The following is a 25,444-nucleotide window of genomic DNA, read 5'->3' as shown; positions in this document are numbered from 1 at the left end:
AAAAAAAGTCACTGAGAATTTTATATCTGACAAAAACAGTCTTTCAAAAATGAGGGAGAAATTTACATACTCCAAATAAACAAAAGCTGATGGAATTCATTGCACTAGATTTATGCTCAAGAAATGCTAAAGAGAATTCCTCAAGTCTAAACGAAAGGTGACAGACATTATATGTAATGATAAAAGAGTCAATTCAACAAGAAGATATGACAATTATAAATATATATTCATACAACACCAATGCTTCAAAATATATATATAGCAAACATGAATAGAACTGATGGAAGAAAAAGACAACTCTACAAAAATAGTAGGAGATGCCAATATCCCATCTTCCATAATGGAGAGATCAACAGAGATATGTTAGAAAATATAGGGCTTGAGTAATACTATAGACCAATACAATAGATATACAGAACACTCCAGGCAACAACTGCAGAATATACATTTTTCTCAAGTACACAAGGAACATTATCCAGGAAAGACCATACATTAGGCCACAAAGCAAGTCTTAATACATTTGAAAAGACTGAAAACATACAAAATATCTTTTCAAATCAAAGTGGAATGAAACTAGAGAGAGCAAAAGGAAAACTGGAAAATGTACTAGTGTGTGGAAAGTAAACAACACACCATTAAACAACCAATTAGTCTCACAAAATAATCACAAAGAAAATTAGAAAATATCTTGAAATAAATGAAAATGAAACTACAACATATCAAAACTCGCGAGATACAGCAAAAGTAGTGCTGAGAAGCAAACTTATACCTATAAAACTTATGCTAAAAAACAATAGGGGGGTGACTCAAGATAGCAGACTAGGAAAATCCCAGGTTCATCTCCCCACACATAGAACAAATCTGTAACTATATAGGAGCAACTGCCTGTGAAAAGAATGTCCAGAGGTTCAGCATCTCTACAAGGCAATCTGATAGAAACCATTAGAAAGGCTAAGAAACACTGAGACATGTCTTTCCAGGAACACCGCCACCATTGTGACCCAGAGTTAGAAGGAGCATCACTGACATAAAGTCTCTCCCTGAAGAGTAAAGGGCTTATTTCCTATATTAGGTGGCCCAGCACCTGTGAAGTGTAGAAAGAAGAGTACCCACATTCAGGTGTAGAAAACAGCAAGACTTTACTTTGAAGAATAACACAACTCTGAGGTACAGCAATCCCAAGACTCGAAAAAAAGGAAGTAGATTGATGAAGTAGGCATTGATGAAGATTGTAGATTGATGAAGTAGGTATAGACCTAACTAAAAGGATTTACTTATGTTAAACTTAAAACTTCATGAAGTTTTGAAGAAAAGATAATAGATAATGGTTGAGCACTTTCTTAAAAATATACATATATATATTTCAAAATACTGTTAATTTAGACTAAATCTACAAAAGTATTTTTCAAGACCAAAGGCAAAAGTATTATTCATAAAAAACTGGGTTTAACAATGACTCCTGAGAAAGAGCATTTCCAAAGGATATTTTGCCTTAAAGTATATTTTGTCTGATGTTAATCTAGCCAAATCTCTTGTTGAGTAATTATGTATGTGGTACATTATTTTACTTCTAGTCTATCTCTGTTTATAGCTATATCTATCTTTTTACTAGTGAGTTTGGTCTCTACAATATTTTATTATAATTAATAATAACTATTTTCACAGGGTTATTTTATTCTTCCTTTTCTTTTTTCTATGCTGATTTTTTGATTGAATAAATTTATTAGTTTGGGCTATATTGTCAATAATTGAGCATTATATGCATAAAATGTAATTAAATATGAAATCAACAACCAAAAGAAAAAAAATTAAAAATATATACAATAGAATACCTTAAAAAACACTGCTAAATATTTCAAGGATCAAAGAGGAAACATAATTTTAAAAAAAACTTAGAAATGAATAATGCAGAAAGCACCACTGACTCAACAAAATGCACTGGATTCAGCTAAAGCAGTATACAGAAGAAATACAGAGTACCCAGTTTTAAATTTTACATCAGAAAGGAAGAAAAGCTAAAAATTATATGAATACAGAGTTAAACCAAGAGATAGAAAAAATATGAGAATGGAAATTAAATAAAGATATTATAAAGCATAAGAAAGATTATTGATAAGTTTAATAGTTCTTCCAAGAAAATTTTCAAAAATAGATAAACCCCTATCAAAGCTGATAAAGAAATAAACAAGAGAGATAGTATAGATGAGCAATATTAAGGATCTAAAGACCAGCAAATTATAGCATTGACCAAAAAGATTATAAAAGGATATAATATTATATAAATAAATTTAAAAGCTAAGATTGAATGGACAATTTCCTAGAAATAATAATACAGAAGAAAAAAGTAGAAAACTAAGTTATTTTTCTTGGAATGTTTGCATTAATTGGTATTTATACCTTAAATCCTAGCACTTAATTCTTAACTCATATAATCTCTAAAAACAGTAAACAAGTTACTACCAGAAAATCACTCTCCCCAAGTATCTTATAATACTTCAGATGTAATGACCAAATGTTCAGTAGTAAGGGCTAAAAACCCAATTTAAGGATAATTGCTTCATAAATGAACATGAACACATTTTCTTTTCTAATATAGCACAAACATTAATCAGCTTAGTTGTTAACTTTTCCAAAATACATATGGAGAACACCATTTCTCAATGAAAGTGCAATTTGCCCATGATGTAGAACACACTGAGAAAGTAGCAGATGGCTTTACTCAAAAACAAGCAATATTTGAATACTGTGATTCTCACTTTTAAAAACATTCACCATGTATTTTCTGCAGCAAATTATTCAAAGATTCCTCCTTATGCACTCACTTCTACAAAGCCATTTAAACTGCATCACATAAGGTTTAAGTTAAATTCAAAAGAAGTTCATGCCTATGATGCAAGTTCATGCCTATGATGGAAGGAAGAGTCTACACTTAACAAGGCCCATAGGTTCTTGGAAACTGCAACATTAAGCAAAAGGACATATAAGGAAATGAATTTTACCATAGGCTGATTTATATTAAAAAAGGTAAATTCCTATGGCATATTGCTGGTCACAAAAATAGCAGCAAACTTTTAAATAAAGTCCCAAAACACTTTCAATATTCAATAATCACTTACATTCATTTCTAATTTGTTTATTTCAGTTCAAGTTCATGGGTTGCTAGAACCCATCCTGGTAGGAACCAATTCTGAAAAGAATGCCATTCCATCGCACTCACAGTCACACCCACATCCATTCAGATTGGGGCAGCCTAGACAGGCCAACGAACCTCACTGTAGGAGGAAATCAGAGCACCTAGGAGAAACCTACAGACTATGGGAAATCAATGCAAACTCCAGATAGACAGTGGTCCTGGCTGAAAATCTATTTTTTTCTCATCAGTTGTAATGAAACTACTGTGTTGAAAGAAAAGACATTACTCCAGGACTTACTAGAATGATCTCAACACAGAAGTTAGATCACATTATTTTCCTTCAAAATCCACCTTCTAATCATATCCTCCAACCCTGAATGAGCTGGTCCATTCTGACCTTCCTAGAGTCATAGTCTGTTCTTCTTTAGCATTCACAGTCGACTTCAGCTTCAACTGTCTTCGTCATGGGTGTGTAAGTTCTCAGAAATCTCTGGGCTAGCTTAACTCCAGTCACAATGGACTGGACACATAGCCTTTCTAGTTTTCCCATAGCACCGACAATAAGGTAGAGTCTAAAACAGACTTTGTACAGTTTTATGTATGGCTATTTTAAATGAGTCATACCAATGTTCTGTTGCCTTTAATTTACTTGAAATGTTTTGTAAAGAGGGGGTAAAAAGTCTACTTATGTAATTCTATACATGTATTTTTCTTTCAACCACTCGTTTTCTGATTATGAGGATAAAAGCACTTACTTTAAATAAACGCTGAAACCAAAAGAAAGGCTATCATTTCCCAGAAAATTTCTCCATCTTTAAAAAGTTGCAGAGTGAAAACCCAAAAACTCTTGTCATCAGATCACTTGCTTAAGCTTTAGTATGAACCTATGCACTCTAATGTCCACATCTATAAAATGGAGTAAGAACTCATGGCTGAGTTCATTCTCAGAGTGATAGAAGTATTAAGTGAGTTTTATGAGGAAATGCTTTATAAACTGTAAATACAGGATCACTCACCCTCTTTTTTAAGGATGAATGTTGAGTTATAGTTTTGGCCACACAATTTTTTGTCAAATTTTAAGGAACATTTTTTTTTTTTTGAATGAGAAATCACAAACAGAACTTTCCAGCTGGGGCAAGGGAGGCCAAAGACATGAGTAAAGATGGGGGTTCACATAAAAGCAGGGTGTGGAGGTGCGGTGGGGTAAAGCAGCAAGTGCATGCCCCATTCAAAGTGGACAAGCCTATCTTAGTTTCTGTCACTGGCAGCTGCAAGCCCTACCTTGCCTGGTCCTCTTGTTTTTCAGGAAAAGTTAGGACTCTGTGAATTTGTATAAAATTTACTAATTTAAAAACTTTGGCAAAGAACTCAATTATTTTAAAAGTACTGGCTGACCCAAATAAACCTTTATGCTGCCAGCCTATAACTTTCACCTGAGCTTTTATGTTCTTTGTCAAGAAATGACAATTAATCTAAGTCTATCCACATGGTGCAATCACTCTCAGACATCAGGGTAAATGGATAATAAAGGTGACGAGCATTTTTCTATTTCCTATATACCAGGTACTTAGTGAGCTTAAATTTTACATGACTTATGTCATTTAATACCCGTAAGAAGCATTTTAAAAGGCATACTGTAAAACCTATTTTGGGAAAAGAAGACTGAGGAGAAGCCTAATACTGGTAAATGGGAGAGTCAAGAAACAAACCAGGCCTAAGTTTACAGTAGCACCTTTGTTCAATGATAGATGATTTCAGTTCAAAGGGATAATTCTTTCCAACTTGAGTATCCTAACTTCCCAGGTGTACCCAAAATGGTTAAGGGGTCTTCTAAAATTAGTTTAAAGGCCTCATGGAAATTTCTGCTTACCCTCTAATGGATAACCAAGTTTGTTTCCTATTACTCAGGAAAGGGAGTTTATTAGCTACAATTATTCAAATTATCAACCGATGGGAAACACCAATGCAGGGATCCTTGTTCATGTAAAAAAAAAGTTGGAAATGAATGGCTTAGAGCACTAATTTTTAAAAAATTATTAAAATGATAAACAATTTATATAATTTTTATTTTTATACTCAAATACATTTTCACTTTCAAATATGTGTTTGCTAATCAAATTAAAGTAGTAAAAACCTTCAAATAATTTGGAATTGGAGAACTGAAGCTAAATATTTTTCAAATAATACTTGCAAAAAAAGTTTGCATAGAGTTGAAAAAACAAGTGCAGAATAATGCTATCCCTGTTATGTGATATGACCAAAAATCTCTGCTAATATATGAACTAAGCTGGTATTAAAGATCACCAAACTGAACCTTTTATTTTGCACCCTTTTTTGTTTCCAACAATAATAATAAAAAGGGACTAAGACAAATGAGAGTAATTTTTCACAGGCTAGACATCACATCAATGTATTCATAAAGAACAAGTTATCTTTGAAAGCTTATACATTTCTAAATTTTCCCATTTTAAAACAATTATCTTTTATAATGTAATAAAAAATCAGTATGGCATGAAAATCATGCACTCTCATTTATCTGTCAAAACTTGGCACATAGCCTCTGATAAATCCAGAAAATTGTCAACTTTATCACCTACCTTTAGCAAAGCTTGAAAATAATGCATAATACTGCTTAGCTATCACGTTAGGGTAGGTCCTGGCTGCAGCTGTGATCCTGGGCCTGTAACCAGCACAGAAATCATGTTGTTACAGGGATAAGCATCAAGGATCTGGGAAAAGTAGAAATTGACTTTAGAAACATGTAGAACAAAGTCAATACTATACTTCAGCATTTTTACACAACCCACATAGAACACAGGGCATCTCACTTCCTCTGCCAAAGGAAAACTCTAATGGATCAGTGAGAAGTTAAGAGGCTTTACCAGCACCCTACAGTGACCAAGAAAATTGCAGAAACAAAAACAAACCCCATCAGGATTCTTTGGGTCTTAAAAAGATCTCCCCACCCCCAAATGCAGTGCTATTTTAGCAGCTATTTCAAGACTTATGTCCGATTACCATACTACTAATAATTTTTAAATGATTACAAAAATTCCTTTTAATTAATTTCTCCTAGGAAAATTTCAGCAAGGGGCAAAGAGAACGGTACAGGGCTGTGGGTGAGCGAGTTGAAAGGACATCCTTTCTGACAGGTTATTTCCATTTCCCAATGAGGGCTGCAATGTCCTTACTGCTTTCTTCATCCTCCCTGGAAAGAAAACTTTGCAGACGCCCCTGAAAGTGGCAGGGACTCCCAGCCCCGCCGCCGGGTGCTGGCGAACTCTTCCCCAGCAGGCGTCCCCCGGGTGGACACGGGCCACAGGTGCTGTCTTGCAGACCCGGTCCTGCCCTGGGGCGCCGCTCAGACCCCCTCAGGTGACGTTCTCGCCTCACCTTCCCCCAGCAGAGCTGCGGCCGGCCTGGCGGTCTCGGGCTCCGTGCGCCCCCCGCGCGCCCCACACGCCCCTGCGACCAGAAGCGGGGGGCAGGCCCGGCGGCTCGCGGGCACCCGGCGCCGCCCGGACTCCTCCGGCTGGGCGGGGCGCCCGAGGGGGCGGCGGCCGCTTAGGGGTGGGGCGGGCAGCCGGCCACGGCCCAAGGAAGGACCGAGGGAGGAGCAGGCCCAGGGGCTCTGTCCAGGCTCTGGGGAATATCGTGCCCCCGCCACGTGCGGCCCTGGGCCCGGGACGCCTGAGATCAGGCCGAGCCGTCTGCGCAGCTGCTGCCCCCGCAGGTTCCTGGGCCCGGGAGGGGCGAGGGGTTTCCTTGGATTCCAGCCACGCCTCTCTAGTAGGCACCCAGAGAGGAAAGGGAGGGCAGCGCCTGCCCTGGGGCACCCCTGAACCCTTGGAACCCCCAGTTTCCTGGAGCAAATGTTCTGTCTTGCAATTAAGGTTTTCTACCCGCCAGGAACTTCCCCCAAAGTATGTGGAGTTAGTGCCACGAGGATGTCGCTTCATGGCCAGTAGCCTGTGATGTTGAAAATGAAAACTGGTTTCAGACCTTAGAGGGAAAGTGGAGAATAAGATCATCAGCAGATATTGGGCAGCCCGTCAAGAAAGTTGGGGGCTCAAGCTAAAGTCCTGTAGTCAGGAGGATGCCTGAGAATGACCAGCCCTTTAGGGGGGCCCCTGCTGTGAGAACCCTGGTGGATGCTAGCCAGAGTCACTGAACAGCCTCAAGGGACATTTTGGGCCTTCTTCCCCTTCAAAGGGTGAAAACTACAATCAAAATGTCCTTTGAATCTCTCTAAAAGGGGTTGTCATTCATGATGTTATCTAAATGAAAATTCCAGAGGAGACCAGAGGTCATCTAGTCCTAATCAGTGTATCTGTCTTAAGACCAAAATATCATTTGAAAAGATGCCAAAAGGGCCTTCAACCTATTCAAGATGCTTCCTCATAGAATGACTTTGAAATCTAGAAATTGAGATTTTTTAAAAAAAATATCGTTTCAATACAAGCATATAAATAGATTTAAAACCCCAAGTTATTTCTTTAAACACCAAATCATATCAGACACTTTATTTAACATAACTATGGTCACTTTGGACATACCTGGCAAAATTTAGGAATTAATAAAGAGTAATCAAGTGACCACATATAAAATAAAATAGGCCAATGATAGTCCATTAATGTACAACAGAATAATGGATTCCATTCACACTAGCAACAAAGAACATGAAATGACTAGGAATGATAACAAATGAAAAAGTGGGAGATCTGAAAAGAAAAAACCCAGTACTATTAACATTGTTTTAAACTATTTCATTCATTGGAGAGGCATAGGATATCCTTGAGTGAGGAGATAAGATTTTAAACACCTAATTACTACTTTCCAAATTCAGAGACAAAAATAGGCTAGTGAAGACCAGTGATTCTCAGAGTGTGGCCTAGAGGGATTTAGGGACTCAGAACCCTTTCAAGAGGTTCACAGGACCAATGTTTATTCAATCCCTTTTTCATTCCCATATTTTCACAAATATACGGTAAAGTTTTCCAGTGGTTAAATAATGCTGCAATATCACAAAATTGAATGCAGAAGCAGGTATATCTTTTGCTATGTTAAACATTAAGAAACTTGCAAGAATATAAAATGACATTTCTCCCACTAAATTACTTTATAGTTATTTTTCATAACATGTGTTATTTATGTTAATATGTAATGAATTTACTAGTGTTCTAAAATTAAATCTTAAATTAATATGTACTTTTAGTTTCTCAGTTTTAATGTCTAATATGGTAAATATCAAGAGGTAGTACACATTAAGAAAAGCTCTTTTTTGTCCTCAATGATTTTTTTTTTAAATAATAAATTCTATTTTTATATTCCCCATACAATTGCAACCCCCCCTTTCTGATCCCAATCCCTCCCCTCCCGCCCCCCACCCCCCCAAAAGTGTCTCTGTTTCATAGTTTTTTGTTGATTCTGATTTTCACTTTCTTATAGTTATTCATTTTCCTGGTCCCTTATTTAAATTTTCTAGATTCCTGCTATTTGTCCTCAATGATTTTTAAGAAGTGTAGGAGAGGGACCGAAGAACAAAAAATTTAAGAACCTTTTGATAATAATGAAAAAACCCATTAAACTCTAATAATTAAGAGTGTGGTACTAATACCAGAATTATTAATTGATTGACTGATTTTCCAATCCCATTCAATCTAAAACTATCAAGGGCAAAAGTTAGTCACACAAAGTCAGGTTTACTGACTCATTGCTATAATGGAGATTGCCCACCATAAAAACCAGCTATTTTGCTGGGTTGACAGCAGAGGAAGGCAGAGTAAAGGGATCAACATGCAGTTCCACAGTGAAATGAGACCATACTCCAGTTTCCTTGGATAAATATGGACTGTTATATTCAGAAAAACCTTCTCTAAGTTCTGTACCAGAGATATAAATCAAGACCTCATCTCCATGTCAAAGTAAATTAGAACCTTCAAGCAAGAACGGCATCTATCAAGCAAGTCCAGTAAGATGGTAAATGAAGACCAGACTCATCACCTCCACTTATATACAACCAAATTACACAAAACAACTTTTTAAAATTCTTTTTTCTCTTTGTCACTCTGTGCTCTCTATCACTTTCCATTCAAGTTTGCTTAGTCTTTCCATTCCTTGTGCTGGTTGGCTATCTTATTTTTTAATTTTGTTATAGTATTTTTTAGATCCATTAATTCTATTTGCAACAATCTCATATTTCCTCTATTGCCTTCCTGTTTTTTGCTCATCCATTGTTTTTCTTTATTTCTCAAACATGGTTATAACTGTTATCTTAAATTTTTAAAAAGAAACAACAAAGAAAAAAACCTAGAATTTTTATTTAAAGAAAGAATTGGTGAGAATCACATCAACCCATGAAATAAGCCAGATATCCTGATCCAAGAGATGAAAAGATAATACTATAATATCAAGAAAACAGTTGAGAAGATTCATTTGAGAAGATTCTTTTTTGCTAGAAACTCTGAACAAGTGGAGCATAGAAGGAGCTCACCTCAATATAATAAAGGTCATATGTCACAAACTGACAGTAAATATAACACCCATGCACAAAAATAAATGCAAAATGTATTAAAGACTTAGAAATAAGACCTACAAACAATAAAATATATAGAAAAAATGGTGATTTGTTTCATGACATCAATGAAAAAGATGCTTTTGGAGAGTAGGCCCCTTTGTCAAGGGTGAAAAAAACCAAAAATAAACAATTTGAATTACCTCAAATTAAAAGCTTTTTGTACAGTGAAAGAAAATACAAGTAAATTGAAAGGACATCCTACTGAATTGGAGAAAATATTAACACGGAAAAGGGATTAAAGTCTAGGTATACAAAAAACAAATTCAGAGTGACAAAGACAAGTAGTGGATGTTTACATAGCAGATATTTAGACAAACAAAAATAATTATGAAAACTGGTGGACAATAATAAAGAGGTTCTGAGATTAAGAAGAAGGGAGAAGAGAGAATGGGTAAAAGTGATATAAAAGATGGCAAGAGAAGAATCCTTTATATTCAGAAAGTGAATGACATTAAATTTTGACTGGTTATCAAAAAAAATAAGATTATCCATTCTTACTAATATGACCTAAAAAATCAAATTTTCCAATAGTCTGTAATGTTAGAGAACAAGATTTTCCAATGAGTTGTCACATGTCAGCAGCCACATGCTCTTGGAAAATCCATGGTTTCCTGTTCATCTTGAGCTGGTTCTACTACCTTAATGAATAAGCAGCCATATTTTACTTTCTCAGCCTGAGCTATTTTTTTGTTTCAAAGACCTCTCTGCACTGGCCAGCCTTAAACCCTTTAACGGCTATAAATGAGGAATGTTTATGCTAAGTGTATTAGCAGCCGATAATACTATCTTTGCTAATGAATGCCTTTATTTGTACAAAACTTCATAATTAAACTTCCATTTAATAGGAGATCAGCTAGCAAAGAAGAATTTGGATAACTTGTTATGTTTCTAAGTAAGCGGAAGTTAATATATTCAAATAGCCTACTTGAAATAAACCACAAGAAGGCAGGAGGGTGCTGCCTACCGTCCTGTTCAAGCAGGTGGGCAAAGTAACAGCTGCTAGAAGCTGCCTCACATCTTGTTTTAACAACCCATTTGGTATATCCCACAAGACTGACAAATAGCCACATTCTGACATATCATACCTTCCCCAACACTTCTGGTGCCATATTGACAAATGACTCGTTTTAACAACAGATAACCATATAATTTCCAGAAAAGGGGAGATTGCAAAGGGTCTGTGTGTGTGTAGATAAGTAAAAGACTGTGACCTCAAGTGACCAAGGCCTCATTAGCATGCTAAAATGCTCACCCCTGGGTGGAGATTTGATTTGCCCATGAGACATTCATTCAACATAAGCAGCAGCATATAACCCATGTGTCCATACGCCAGTGTAGTTCAGCCCCAAACATACTATGAATCTGCTCCCCTCTACCCTGCCCTAGTAAACATCCCTTCTTGCTGCCTCTTGGGAAGCCAATCAAAACACCTCTCCCTCAGTTGCCTCCCTTGTCCTTGAGCTGGAAATGAAAGTATTCCTTGAGTTGGAAAGGAATGTATAGTGGATTAAAATAGTTTATTCAAAAGGATGTGCTTTCCAAGAAAATTTAATGGAGGATAATCAATAAAAATAAGCATGTCATAAAACAATTTTTTGGGGGAGTGGAGAAGAGCAACAAGAATTGAGGAAGTGAAGTCGGGTCTAAAACCTCTAGAAAGTAGTGGAAGGTATTCAAAGCAAACCATTCAGATCCTTCAAAATAGTTAAAGGTAACTTGATTTAAAAAAAAAAAAAAACATTTGAAATGTGTTGAGAGACTTTCTTGCTTTCATGTGCTAAGCTCTCTCCATACTGTCTCAGCAGCTTATAATTGGGTGTTTTTCCTTCTGGCGTATATTGGGTTGAAGGATAAACAGTTGAGGTAGGAGTGGAAGGGAATTTAAACATTTACTCAAATCCTTATTTCATAGAGTGAGGCATTTGGGACTAATCTGCTTGTCTGAGGTCACACATTAAGTCAGTAGCCAGGTATTTCATAAACATTATGTCTGACTTTTATAATTGTGGAACTCCAAAATATTCATTCACTTCCTATAATCAGATACTGGGAGGGGAGAAAGTTTAAGGTCAAAATACATATGGATTAGCATCTCCTATTGGCATGTGATATTGTAGATAATCTCTAAAATCTCTTGACTATAGTAAGGTAAAAGCAAACTATTCAGGATATTATATATAAGTGTGGAAAATCCTTAGCAAAAGAGGCACATCAGGGAGTAAATATGAGAAGGAGTAAATTAAAATGAAAATATCCTACAGTTGTAAAATACCACAAATTTTTGAGGGTGCTTCAGAACCATTCTCTATTGTATGATACTCAGCATGTTTTAGTTACCTTCTCTAGTTCAGTAGTTTGTTTTGATTTATTTTTCACTAACAAACTCAGCTCTTCTTTTAGACTGATAGTAAAAAGAAAAGTGGGATTCACCATGGACATTTAATTTAATTTGTTGACCCTGGCTCCACTATTTGCTAGCTACATACAATATACAATATATATTTGTAATTAGTATACTATTTAACATTTCTGTGCCTCAATGTGCTCATATAGAAAATAATGAATGAAAAGAATATTATCTGCACCACAGTATTATTTTGAGGATTAAATGAAATTATGAGGATTTGGCACCTTAAATGGCATATGGTACATAATTAACATATATTAGCTACAATTATTACTCATCATTATTATAATTATCATCATTTTCTTACAGAAGGATTTCAGGGCTAACATTACAAAACCTTCTCCCTTATGTTCCAAAATATCAACTATTTGAATCAAGAAATATGGATAACCCTGGGATTACTCTATTACTAGCCATATGAATTTTGTACAATTCTTTTTTTTTTTTTTTTAAACAGTATTTTTTTATTTATTTATTTATTTTTTTTAAATTTTTTAATAGAGGCATGCTTTATTTATTTGTTTGCTGGTTTGTTTGTTTTGTTTATACATGCACTGGGCACAGTCAGAAGCACGGGAGGGTGAGAGAATCCACCAGAGCCAGAGCGGGGAGCAGAGCAGGCAGAAGGACCGAAGTACACTGCTGAGGGGAGCAGCGGGCGGCAGGAGAGGTCTGCGCGCCATGTGGGACCCTCCTCTGGTGGCCGGGGAGCAGCCGGGGATCGAACCGGCGCCGCAGAGGCCGCGGGCAGCTTCGCAACCCAGCGCTCAACCGCTGCGCCACCGGGGAGGCCCTGTACAATTCTTTTAATTTTTCTGAACCTTGATTTTTCTCATTTATATGACAAGTAAATATCATTAATACCTTTCCACAGATTCATACATTCAAGGTCAGAGATGTTAAGAACTGAAAATGTTAATACGTAAGTATGGCCACTTTGTTGATTCAATAAATGTTTACTATTATTTTGAGCTATTATTCCCTTTCATTAAAAGGGAGTAATAAAACAACGTATTTCTCCAAACAGAGGTCAAGACTGATAGGGATTTTTTTGTCCCAGAAATACCATTTAAAATGAAATATTCCCCATGTTAATTTCCCAGACTTTTGCAGGTATCTATGTAAAGGTGTATCCATGAATTCTGAAAACCTACTTCTCCATGCTGATCATTGATTGAGGATCCTGAATTATGTAAATAGATCTCAACTTTTTTAGGGTAAATGATCAAAGGCACTAAAATAAAAAAGACATGCACAGTAACTGCCCTGTCTTAGAGGTAATATACCCAGGAGTCTGGTTCTGTCACTGAAAAGAGAACTTCAGACTCAAATTCTCATCAAGCGGGATGGAGCACTGCCATCAGCCTCTCATTTACTGTGACTGATGTCATCACAACTGAAAGGCAGGCTGGGGCTCCAGAGGAAGTTTCTCCCATTCTAAATCTTATCTACCTATTCTAATGAGAAATCATATGGGCATTTGCAAGTGGATCATAGAACCAAAGAAAGCAATCATTTTTAAAAACCATTTTCTTTTCTCTTGTTTACTTGCTAGTTCATTATTGCTAAAATTTCCCACTTGGAAAGAAACTTTCAGAACTTCTGCACTTTGGGAGCAATAGGGATGAAAGGAAAGAAAAGAAAGAAGGAAAAATCAGCAGGAAAAACAATCTTCACATATTCCACTCCAAAGCAAGTCACCTTTAACACAATGGGAAGCACGTGAAGGGATTATAAGTATCATTTAATGAGCATGAAATAGAGGTTTTAGGCAAACATGCTTCAGGGTGAACTTCTGATTAGCAATATAATTAGCTTTTCCTATGATTACAATAGTTAATGAATGGGCGAAGAGTTCAGAGCACATACATCTGTGGAAGAATTGTGTCCTCTGATTTAAGCAACACCAATAAAAATTCCAATGTGCATTCTTTTTTGAAAGTTCATGAAACGGAAATGAAGGCATAGCCTTTCTCCCTGCATTACAAACTAATTCTTTTTTTTTTTTAAAGATTTATTTATTCATGCATATAAGAATGGGGTACAGGCCAGATGTGCGGGAGGGTGAGAGGATTCACCAGAGACAGAGTGGGCAACCGAACGGGCAGACTGACAGAAACACACTGCTGAGGGGAGCAGCGGGTGAGACAGGAGAGGTTCGCAGCACCATATATGTATCTCCCTGGCCGGCCGGGATCAAACCTGCACTGCAGAGGCTGAGGACAGCTTCACAGTGCTGTGCTCAACCGCCTGTGCCACCAGGGAGGCCCTACAAACTAATTTCTGATTAAAAAACTTTGCAAAATTCTTGTCATGTAATGAATTCAAAGCCAAGTAGCATCAAATAATCAGGAGATGCCAGTTGTCTTGGTGGTGTTAAATTATACATTTGCCTAAAGCTAAGGTAAGTAATCCCACAGAGTATGATAAAATATTTACACTGCCAATTAGTATAATGGGGGCAGTAGATTCTGTATGAGATAGCTTTGAAAAGCAGGAAAACTAACAAAGTAAATATAAAAACAAATCCACCAACATATTTTCCCCTAAAGCCCACCAAGTACATGATTTTTACACCTTTGAGTATTAAGTCTTTGAATTTTATAAAACTCGAGCAGGGACAACTTTCAGGAAGAGCAAATTAAAGCAGATAACTTTGGCCTCTTGCTGTTGTTGGTGGAGTCAGAATGCATTCTGGATGCTTAGGTAGCTGGAGAGGGGACCATTGAGAACAACTGCTATTGTGTCAAAAAGAAGTTGATGCTTTACCAGCAGTGTACAAGAGATCCTTTTTCTAATCTCAAGCTTTGTATTTATCCAAGGAATATGAAAGCACTAATTTGAACAGATATATGCATCCCTACAGTCATTGTAGCACTACTCACAATGATCAAGGCAAGCAAACAACCTAAAAGTCCATCAACAGATAAGAAGATAAGCAAAACATGTCTTATATACACAATGGAAAACTAATCAGTTATTAACAAAAGTGAGCTCTTGCTGACAACAGAGATGGACCGTGAAGTAATTATGCTAAGCAAAGTAAGTCAGAAAGAGAAAGATGCAGGATCATTCACTCATGTGTAATATAAAGAAACAAAGCAAACAAGCTGGCAAAAGAACAACTCAGACTCTGAGATAGAGAAGATAGTTCTCAGAGAGTAAGGGGAAAAGGAATCAGAGGACAGAAGCTTGAGGAGGTATTTGAACCCTTGCATTCATAACAGTACCAGCCACAAGCCAAAAGTTAAAAGCAACCTGTATCAGATATTTCAAGGAGGATTTCATTTAACAAAGTCATTTCTGATCAAGTTACTTATTGAAGAATTTGGTGATGACAAGATCTTAACCCTACATGAAATTCTACTCTCTGAAGTTCAAAATGTTAAGGTCATCTTACACATCATGTTTTTATTCAATAGATTTCATCAAGTCAGATGTGAGTTTTTAAACTAAAACATTTAGGATGTTAACTTTTCATATGGGCTCTGTCCAGGAAGAGACCATTTCCACTGAAAATTCTCTCAAGTTCCTCACATGATAAAGGAGCATTGAGGAAATTCAGGAGTCAACCAGGACAGAATAACACAGGTAACTAAAGGAAAACTCAACTACAGGAAGTAGACAGGGACACTGAGTGACAGCAATGGGATAAATCCTGGCCATTCTCCAGCAAACAAGTAGACGCAACAGCATCATCAGCAAAAGACACACATCTTCTAGAGTAATGCAAAATTTGGATGTCCTATCTCAGACCAGACAAGGCCAGAGCAGCACAGAATATCCAGAAGAGGGCCCAACCAGCATGTCAGTTTCTCCCTAAAAAATTAACCATGTTTTCTTTAACTTTTTTTCATCTATAGCACATTCTCTATAAACAGAAGTGAGGGAGCTGAGGGTAGAGGTGCTGGAGACAGAAACCCCAAGGGGTATCCTAACGCCAGCATTCAGCTCTCTCAGTTGCATTTAGAGAGCTAGTTTAGACTCCATCTGAAGTCTATTTGCATGAGGGACTGAGAACTAGGAGAGAGCTTTCCCTAAGGGAGAAAGGAGTCGTGACAAACTCGACCCAGAAACAATATCTTAGTCATCAGAGGGGAGCACAGAGCAGAAGCTGTCACTCAAATTGTCCCTGGACCTTGACTGAATGCAAGGGCGAGGTTGGAAAATGTAAGAACAGCAACTAAACAACCGTTTTACCAGAAGCTGAGAATTTCCACTGGGTCAGCACAGATTTGAGACGATTTGAGCACCAGGAGACCAAGGTGCCCATTCTGCCATAGACCATTGCACTGTCCAGACTCCTAAGCGTCAGTGTTGGTGATGGCACAGGTGTGGGACGACAGGAACATGATGGAAGCCAGAGGCCATCACCTGGGATGATTTGATCATCAGAATGTTTCTCTAAATGTCACATGAAGGGCTCCCTGGTGTAATGGAGGTTACTACTTACCATGATGCTCTCTCCTGGAATACATGCTTATTAATTTTTTATTCTCTCAATTATATATTTTTGATATATTATAGTCTAATACCTTATATCTAGGAGGCACCAGGTTGTTCCTAAGACTTATTTCTTAAATTTTTTTTTTTAAAGATTTATTTACACAAGCACTGGGTATAGTTAGAAGCACGGGAGGGTGAGAGAATTCACCAGAGCCAGAGCGGGGAGCAGAGCAGGCAGAAGGACCAAAGTACACTGCTGAGGGGAGCAGCGGGCGGCAGGAGAGGTCTGCGCGCCATGTGGGACCCTCCTCCAGTGGCCAGAAGCAGCCAGGGATAGAACCTGCGCTGCAGAAGCTGCTGGCAGCTTCGGAACCCAGCGTTCAACCGCTGCACCACCGGGGAGGCCCTTATTTCTTAAATTTCTAGGTGCAAGTCAGCATGAAATCAATGTGATGAGCCCCAGTGGTAACTCAGACCCTCGTGGCAGAGTTGTGATAGCCAAAACATTCTTTAAAAAAAAAAAAAAAGATTTATTTTTATTTATTTATGCATATAAGAACTGGGGTGTAGGCCAGACGTGCAGAGGGTAAGTGGATCCACCAGAGATAGAGTGGGGAGCAGAACAGGCAGACTGAATGAAATACACTGCTGAGGGGAGCAGTGGGTGAAGCAGGAGAGGTCTGCTGTGCCATGTGGGTTAGCTCCCTGGCTGGGGATCAAACTCATGCTGCAGTGACTCGCTATAGCTTGATAGCTCTGAGACTTTAACCCCTGCACCATCAGGGAGGTCTAGAACATTTGCTTATCCAGGAAAGGATAGATTAGTAGAAGATTGGCCAGGATAGCTTCCTGGGACCTGGAGTTTGGGGTGTAGGGTAAGGAATCAATCTAACAATAGCACCAAAACAAAAGAAGAGCGCACAGAAATACAAGTTTGGGACCAAGGAAACACTAAAGCCATATGGTCAATTCAAGGTACTCTTGTCAAGCATAAATGAAGACATGCAAGCAAAGATGGGGCAGGGAGGACTGAGGGATTCACACAGAGACATTCTGTAACTGCCCTGTAGGTGACCCTCTCTGGCCTTAGGTGTGCCTGGTGCATCTCAAGGACATGGAACAAAACCTGTAGGATTTTTAATTACAGGTTATATTAATTTGCTTGTGCTGCCACTAAGAAAGTACCATGATTTAAACCATGGAGTGGTTTATGCAACAGAAGTTAATTTCCTCATAACTCTGGAGAGTAGACATTTGAGATGAAGATGCCAGCAGATGAAGATGCCAGACATTTGAGATGAAGATGCCTTGGTGTCTGAGGTCTCTCTCCTTGACTTGTAGATGTCTCTCTTTTCTCTGTGTCTTTACATGGTCCTCCTGTTGTATGTGTCTGTGTCCTAATTTCTTTTATAAAAAGGTCACCAGTTATATTTTTATTAAGGTTCATCAAAATGACCTTACACTAAACTGTCCTTTTAAAGAGCAAATCTCCAAATACAGTCACAGTCTGAGGTCCTGCAACCTATGAGTTTGGGGAGGAAATACAATTCAGACTGTAACATATTTTAAAAATAATTATGTCCAAGTACATAGTTATGGTGAGTTTCTAAGTAATTACTAAGGAAGTCGTCCTTGTTAGCTTTTCCTCTGCACTGGCCAGCTAGGGAGCCTACCCACATGGCATGGCACAGCAGACCTCTCCTGTCTTGCCTGCTGCTCCCCTCAACAGTATATTTCATGGTCTGCCTGTCCTGCTCCCCATTCTGTCTCTCGTGGATCCTCTCACCCTCCCCCACACCTCTGGCTTGCACCCCAACTCTTGTATGCATAAAGAAATAAAATAAATCTTAAAAAATAAATAAAAATTAGATAGAAATTTTTTAAAAACAGAGTCATGTGATCCATTGGCCCTAAAAATGTGAATCAATTCATTAAGCAAAATTTCTCAATTTACACTTGTTTTTTAAACAAGATTCTTTTTCTAAGCAACAGAGAATTCTTGAAAGTTGCTCTATATAGACTGATATATTTCTCATCTTTTTAGGATATTTATAACATATATAAAAAGGCATCTCACCCTTTTCTCTCTCTGACCTTTCATAAAGAGTGAAAATCAATTATTATACATCTCCAATACTTTACCTATGGAAATTTACAAGGCTGAATTATTTAATTCCACATTTTTCAACAAATATTTACTGAATTTTAAAAGTGAGAAAGGCAGATATAACCCAAGAATTCAAGTTATTTAGAAACAGATAAGAAAAGAAGTAAAAAACAAAATAAAATCATTACAAATTTTCTTATGTGCTATTAAGAAGACACCATGCCACCCCAGAGGACAACAGAGGTGAGGAGATTGGCTGCTTTGTTTGGGGAATTGGGAAGGCCTTGTTATAGGACAGGGAGAGGGGCAGCCCAAGCCCCGCAAACCTGCCTATTCTAAATGGGTTCTGCCATCCGCCGCATCAACACAAAACATAGGAGACTTTAATGGGAAGGAACTTTAATTAAACTAGGAAACAACACAGGTAAGGCAAAGAGTCTAGTTTCTAAATGAAGCACCCAAAGTTACCCATCCCCTCGTGGGTAAAAGTCCATCCATATGGGATCGGCCCAGAACAAGGCCCCAAAGCCTGCTACAAGTCTAAAGCATCTTCCAGTGGGGACCCACAGCAAAGGGTCACAAACAACAGGACAAGCCCGGAAGGAAAAGAGCAAAATCAACATTAAGATAAAAGCTGCCATTGTCACCTCCCCATGGGTCTCACCCACATCTGTGTCACCCAGTCCACGACCAAAAGACAAGCGCAGTTTCTTCACGTGTCTCTAGGCTCCATGCGCCTCCTCCAGGTCTCCTGGCTCCATCCTGCTTCCTCCCTTAGTCTCTTCTCCAGCTTCTCCTCTTCCTGCTCAGCTCCACCCTCCCTTGGGTGGGGCAGGGAACCTCCCCCTTTCCTGGGGACCACCCTGTTACAATCCCCCCTTTTAATTTTTATTCCACCATATCTATGGTGGCACAGATCTCATGGTGCAATGTTAGGAGACAGTCTTTTTTTTAGGGTTACAATGTGTGTAAGAGAAGCAACAATTAGTCAGCAGCATTGTCCATGAATGTCCAGTATGAGTTTCATTACTTAAAAATTGTCCATTATTCAAGCCAAAAGAAAAAAATCTGGAGCATTGGCCAAAATAAGATAGCAAATATATCAAAATTACAGGGAAAAAATGTAAAATGGTTCAACTTATGTAAAAACAAATTCTCTCAACCTTGATCCCAAACTTTAACAGCATAGCAAAAGTTTGCAAATTAAATCTACCTTTAAACCATTTTTCCCATTTTTGCATAAAATCACAGGGCAGAAACAACCAACAGCAATTTCTAGCTGGCTTTGTTGAAATACTCCATAAAGGATCAGAGCGAACCGTTGGCATCCGGTCGATGCAGGCTTTAGGTACAAAGTTGGTTTCATCAGACTCCACCTGGGCTTTCCTCTTCTCGAGGGTACCAGGGCATTTTCGTTGGCCGGGTTGTCCAGTCCTGCCAATGGAGGCAAGCTTCCTCACCTTCTTTGGAGGTCTCTGGAACCCTACGAACAAAGCAAACAGGTTCTCCTCTTCTTGGTTCAGCTCTGTTTCAACTTTCTGGAGGAGCTCCACACAAAGCCACACAATGAAACTTATGTCCAATTTTTTTTTCAGTTTAAACAAAATTCCTATGGAAGTTATGCAAAAACAGACTCTGAGATAAGTAGTAAAAGAAGAGTGACTTGAAGCTCTGGTTTGAAGGTCAGGAAGCAATCACATGTTTGTGTCCCACGCAGAGAGAACAATATGAGCAAAGTCTCTAATTGAAAAGAGCTTGGCTAGGGAGGGTCTGGAGTGCACGGAGGGTGGGAGTGACAAGCAGAGGCATTAAGTGGATTTTAGGGTGCAGATTGTGCAGGATCTTGGAGGTGTTTGGATTTCATTCTTAGCACAATAGGAAATCACTGAAGGGATTCCAGCTGGGAGGTGAGATATTTGACTTAGGTTTTAAGAAGATTGTTCTGGTTTGTGCAGAAAATGGGCTAAAAGGGACTGCCCAAAAGTACAGAAAAGAGGAAGTTGTCACAAAAAACTAGGGAGGGGTGATGATGGGATTAGCATAACTGGGATTGCATAATAAAGGGTGGTGGGCTCATCCAATGAGGGGAAAGGAATCACTGTGTGCGCCTGTTGATGGACACTTAGGTTGTTTTTATATCTTGGCTACTGTAAAGAACACTACAATAAACAAAGGGGTGGATACAGCTTTTCATATCAGTGCTTTTCATATTCTTTGGAGAAACACCAGAAGTAAAATAGCTGATTCGCATGGTCTTTTTAGTCCTAATTTTTTTGAGAAATGTCCATGTTGTTTTCCATAGTGGTTACACCATTTTACATTCCTACCAATGGTATATAAGGGTTCCCTTTTCTCCGCATCTTCACCACACTTGTTTCTTGTCTTTTTTATAATAGCTATTCTAACAGCTTGAAGTGATATCTCACTGTGGGTTTGATTTGCATTTATGGATGATAAGGGTAAAGGAGATAAACTGGTAGTAGATAGAAATTGGGCGTTCAGCAGTGATCAAAACGTAGTATATACAGATATCAATTTATAATGCTGTACACCTGAAAGTTATATAATGTTATAAACCAATGTCACATTAATAATAATAAAAAAAGGATGACTCTGAAATACTTAGCTTGAGTAACTCTGTGGATGGTACTTCCATATGCTGAGATGGGGAGGAATAGGAACAGGAAAAGGATTTTTTGAGTGTTAGGAGTTAAAGAGTGAATTACCATTTATTTTGATTTTTCTTTCTTTTCTCTCACCTTCTTCAGCTCGATATCTCCACAGCAGATGTTAATTATATGTAATATAACAATGAGTTAATGATACAGAATTAATAATGACAATAATAATACCTTTCCCAGTGCTTTCCATATAGACTAGGGACTATGCTAGGTGCTACATATATTTAATCCTCATTATAATCCTCATTATAATCCTAAGAGGCTACCCCCATATTTTGTATGAAGAAACCAAAACCTACAGAATATAAGTCACTTGCCCAAAGTCACTTTATTTGCCTGGGATTTATCTACTGGGATTTGAACCTAGGCAGCTGGGCTCCAAAGCTGACACAGTTTTCCTAGATACTGAATTTAAGCCTTTTGAGATGTTAATTTTTTTGACTGTTTATGTGATACATTCAAATATTTCTCTTCAGGAAAACTTATTTCCTTCATAGTGACAGGTGGTGATTGTAGTTAATACGTCTTCACCATCTGTCATATGATCGGTTTAGCATCAGTAGATCAAAATCTGCAAATATTTTGCATCAACAGAAGCCTCCAAGTCAATTTCAAATATGTTGAAATCAAACCTGGAATAAAGAGCATGATGAATAGTCAAATCCGTAATATTTGATGCTTTTTTTTTTTTTTAAGAGGATGTCTTCATGTGGTTTCTGTTAATGTTAAAGGTAAATACATTACTTTTCTTTGGTAGTAAACAAACCCTTTTGACTGAAACTAAGCATGATTTTATGTCTGCCAGGAGAGCAGATATTTGAATTTTGTGGATTATTGATAACGTTTTTCTCCTTTCCTGCAGGCTAAGGTCTATCATCCACTCCAGGCCACTTAGGGTGGGTGTCAAAGGGGGTCTCTTGGGTGCAAGAGTGAAGGAGGTGGTGACCTGCTTCCTGTAGAGTTGGGTACCAGCAGAGCATGGAGCAGGGCATGCCATAACCTGGTGCCAGCAAGGGGGTTTCATATACAGTGTCTACAACTGTCCCAGAGGAGGAGAAAACCCCTCCCTGTCCTGACTGTCCCCATCATTCTCTGGTGCTCACCTTTAGGACAAATGTAGGATTAACACTTTATTTTAGTAAAGCCATTGAAGCCATAGAAATCACAATGAGGTTATCTTTTTGAGCAAATGATCTTGGCTTAATTTCTTCTTTGCTATCTTAACTTCTATAATACATCCAGCATAGTTTCACATTCTCAGAGACTTCTACTCTTCAATTTTAATCAACTACTCTTTCTTATTCCTCTCCATATCACTTTTTATTAATTACCATTACACTTTCAATTTTTGTTATTAAAAATGAATAGTTATTCTAAGAAACTTGAGACATTGCACTGAACTAAAAGTAAACCACTCACACTACCCAATATAACCATAGTTCAAATGTTGTAATTCCTTCAAGTCATAAATGTCTATGTTGAATCAAATTAATTTTGTATGTGCTACTTCAATCTTTTCAAAAAAATATAACACCATGAGAATTTTTCCAACAAACACATTTAAAAATATTTATAATGTTCTAGGATATAGCTATATCCTAGTAATTCCTATACATTTGATATTTAAAATTGTTAAAGGGAAGATTAAACTGCTGTAACATATGTGTGTGTATATATGTAAATAAATACATATGTGTATTTAGAAATAAAGATATGTCAATGCAATATTTAGATGTATTTAACTGGCAGGAGGCAAGAGAATTTCAAAGACACATATTTGCTTTTTTGGTTAATTCTGCTATTTTGAAACAATCTCAAATTTATAAAAGTGCTGCAAGAATTTTTTTAATTCATAAACCATTTGAAACTAAGTTGCTCACATGATGCTGCTGAATGCTTCAGTGTGTATTTCCTACAAGCTAGGATATTCTGCTACATAATTATAATACTACCACCAAATTCAGGAAGTTAACATTGATAAGTGATTACTGCTGTATCAGACTCCATCCCAGTTTCAACAATTGTCCCCATAATGTCCTAAACATAAAAGGATGGAACTGAATCACTTTGCATTTAGTTGACATGTCATTTTAGCTCCCTTAACCCTACAATGGTGCCTCAGTATTTCTCTGATTAATAACATTTGTGTTTTTGAGGACTATAGGACAGTTGTTTTAGAATATGTCCCTTGTTTGATGTTTCCTCATTGTTAGATTTGGATTATATAGCTTTGTCAGGAGCAGTACAGAAGCCATGCCATGTTCTTATTACACTCTATAAAGGGGAGCATTACCTCATTCCTCCCATTATTGGTGATGTTCACTTTAAACACTGGATCAAAGTGCTAGGATTTAGTTGAGAATTTTTGCATCTATGTTCATCAAGGATCTTATCACTGTAAGTGAGAATGCAAATTGGTGCAGTTACTATGGAAAATGTTATGGCGATACCTTAAAAAAAACTGGAACTCCTATATGACTCAGCAATACCTCTGCAAGGTATTTCCCCAAAGAATATGAACACACAATGCAAAAAGATAACAGTATTACCCACAATTCCACATTGTGGAACCAACCTATGTGCCTAACAACAGACAACTGGAAAAAGAAATTGTGGAGTATATACCCAGTGCAGTATTACTCTGTTGTTAAAAAAAGATGAAATTGTGCCTTTCTGGACAAAATGTATGGACCTTGAATGATCATGCTAAATGAAATAAGTCAGAAATTGAAAGACAGATGTCGGATGATTTCACTTATCTGTGGAACATAAACAAAAGATATATACTGACAAAACACAGCAGAAATAATTCTTAGACTTTTTGAAAAATATACTGGTAACAGAGGGGAGGAAGGAGGGATTGGGGAAGGAAAGATTAGAGCATTGGTACAGGAGATTTAGGGGAAGGCGAGAGAAGCATGTGCGCTTATGGAGGAATAATATGTAATGTAACCCCCAGATTACAGAGACATGTAAATGACAGATTAAAAAAATTGAGCTGATTCATTATTAATTTACATCAATATAGATCCATGGGACCTTATTTTATTCAGTGGGCTACAATCTGTTACTATCATTTATATGGACACATTAACCCAGATCTGGCCTTTTGATTTATCCCCAATATTCTTTGAGCATTTTCTTACTTTTTGGAACATTAGAATGTTCTTCCCCCACCCCCTACCCTGGGATCAGCTATATTTCCAAAAGTCTTAATTTCTTATAGTGGAGGTTGGTATTTAACTTATCAAATTAAAAGTTTAATGATCTTGGGAGGGCTGTGAGGCTGGATGGACTATTTCTCAGGCCTTGTCCTTGAAGTTTTATTTAAGGTACATAAAAGGAGTTTGGTGATTTTGTAATATTATTTCCTTTCATCAGAACAGAAAGCGAATTGTTTGAAAGTTTGATGTTTTTAAATAAATATCTGAGTATTTAAATAAATACTCTGACAATGGTGATTTTCTACAAATATATATTTTTTTAATTCTATATTCTGCCTGCAGTTGAATATACTTATTCTTTTCTGCTTTAGTAGATTGGAAAGTTTATAGGACCTCGGGGTGATAGAAGAGCATTTTTAAAAAACTTTGTGAAGATGCATACCAAAGTTTTCCAAGAGAATTTTATAATCAGTTTAATATATGGTTTATCAGATTCTAAAAAAGCATAGTTATTAAGGTAATTTCATGTTAAGGGTCTATGCTGTGATGTAGTGAATTGTACATTTATAAGAAAAGTGACTGCCAATTATTTTTATAGTTAATCTTTATAAATTTTAATGATTATTTTAAAGGTTTACATAATTTAGCAAAAAAATTTTGCATTTCAAAGTATCATTTTTACATTATGGAAAATATAGTTTCCTGATTGGCTCATATTTGAATTGTAAGTTTTATATGCAGCGCTTACCTAATCTTCAAAAATGCTGTCAGTACACCAGCATTTAACCTCTATGTTCCAATTTGTGTTCACTTTGAAACTACTGCTTAACTGTTGTGTGCTTCTTATACAATATGTATCATATTGTTGTCTATGAAATTAAAAAACATTTGATAAAATTAAGTTTGCTGAATGTTAAATATATTGGTTT

The 25,444-nt window shown here is 37.3% G+C and overlaps 1 protein-coding gene across 3 annotated transcripts in view; it reads right to left on the bottom strand.

Moving 5' to 3' along the window:
* MYO3A (myosin IIIA) overlaps positions 1-5,769 on the bottom strand; it is a 135,386-nt gene extending 129,617 nt beyond the window's left edge. For 2 of the 3 annotated variants that reach the window (XM_054695176.1, XM_037510732.2), the window contains exon 1: positions 5,731-5,766. The gene's annotated coding sequence lies outside the window, so the exon portion shown is untranslated. Of the gene's footprint in view, positions 1-5,730 lie in introns of all 3 variants that reach the window. The other variant, XM_054695178.1, reaches the window with a different exon arrangement.
* Positions 5,770-25,444: the final 19,675 nt, after the last annotated feature.

Source organism: Talpa occidentalis, unplaced genomic scaffold, assembly GCF_014898055.3.
Source record: "Talpa occidentalis isolate TD23 unplaced genomic scaffold, MPIMG_talOcc4v2.1 talOcc4.14, whole genome shotgun sequence".
Classification (NCBI taxonomy): Eukaryota; Metazoa; Chordata; class Mammalia; order Eulipotyphla; family Talpidae; genus Talpa; species Talpa occidentalis.
Note: the sequence above shows the minus strand (reverse complement) of the source record. Positions and strands in the feature narration are given on the sequence as shown.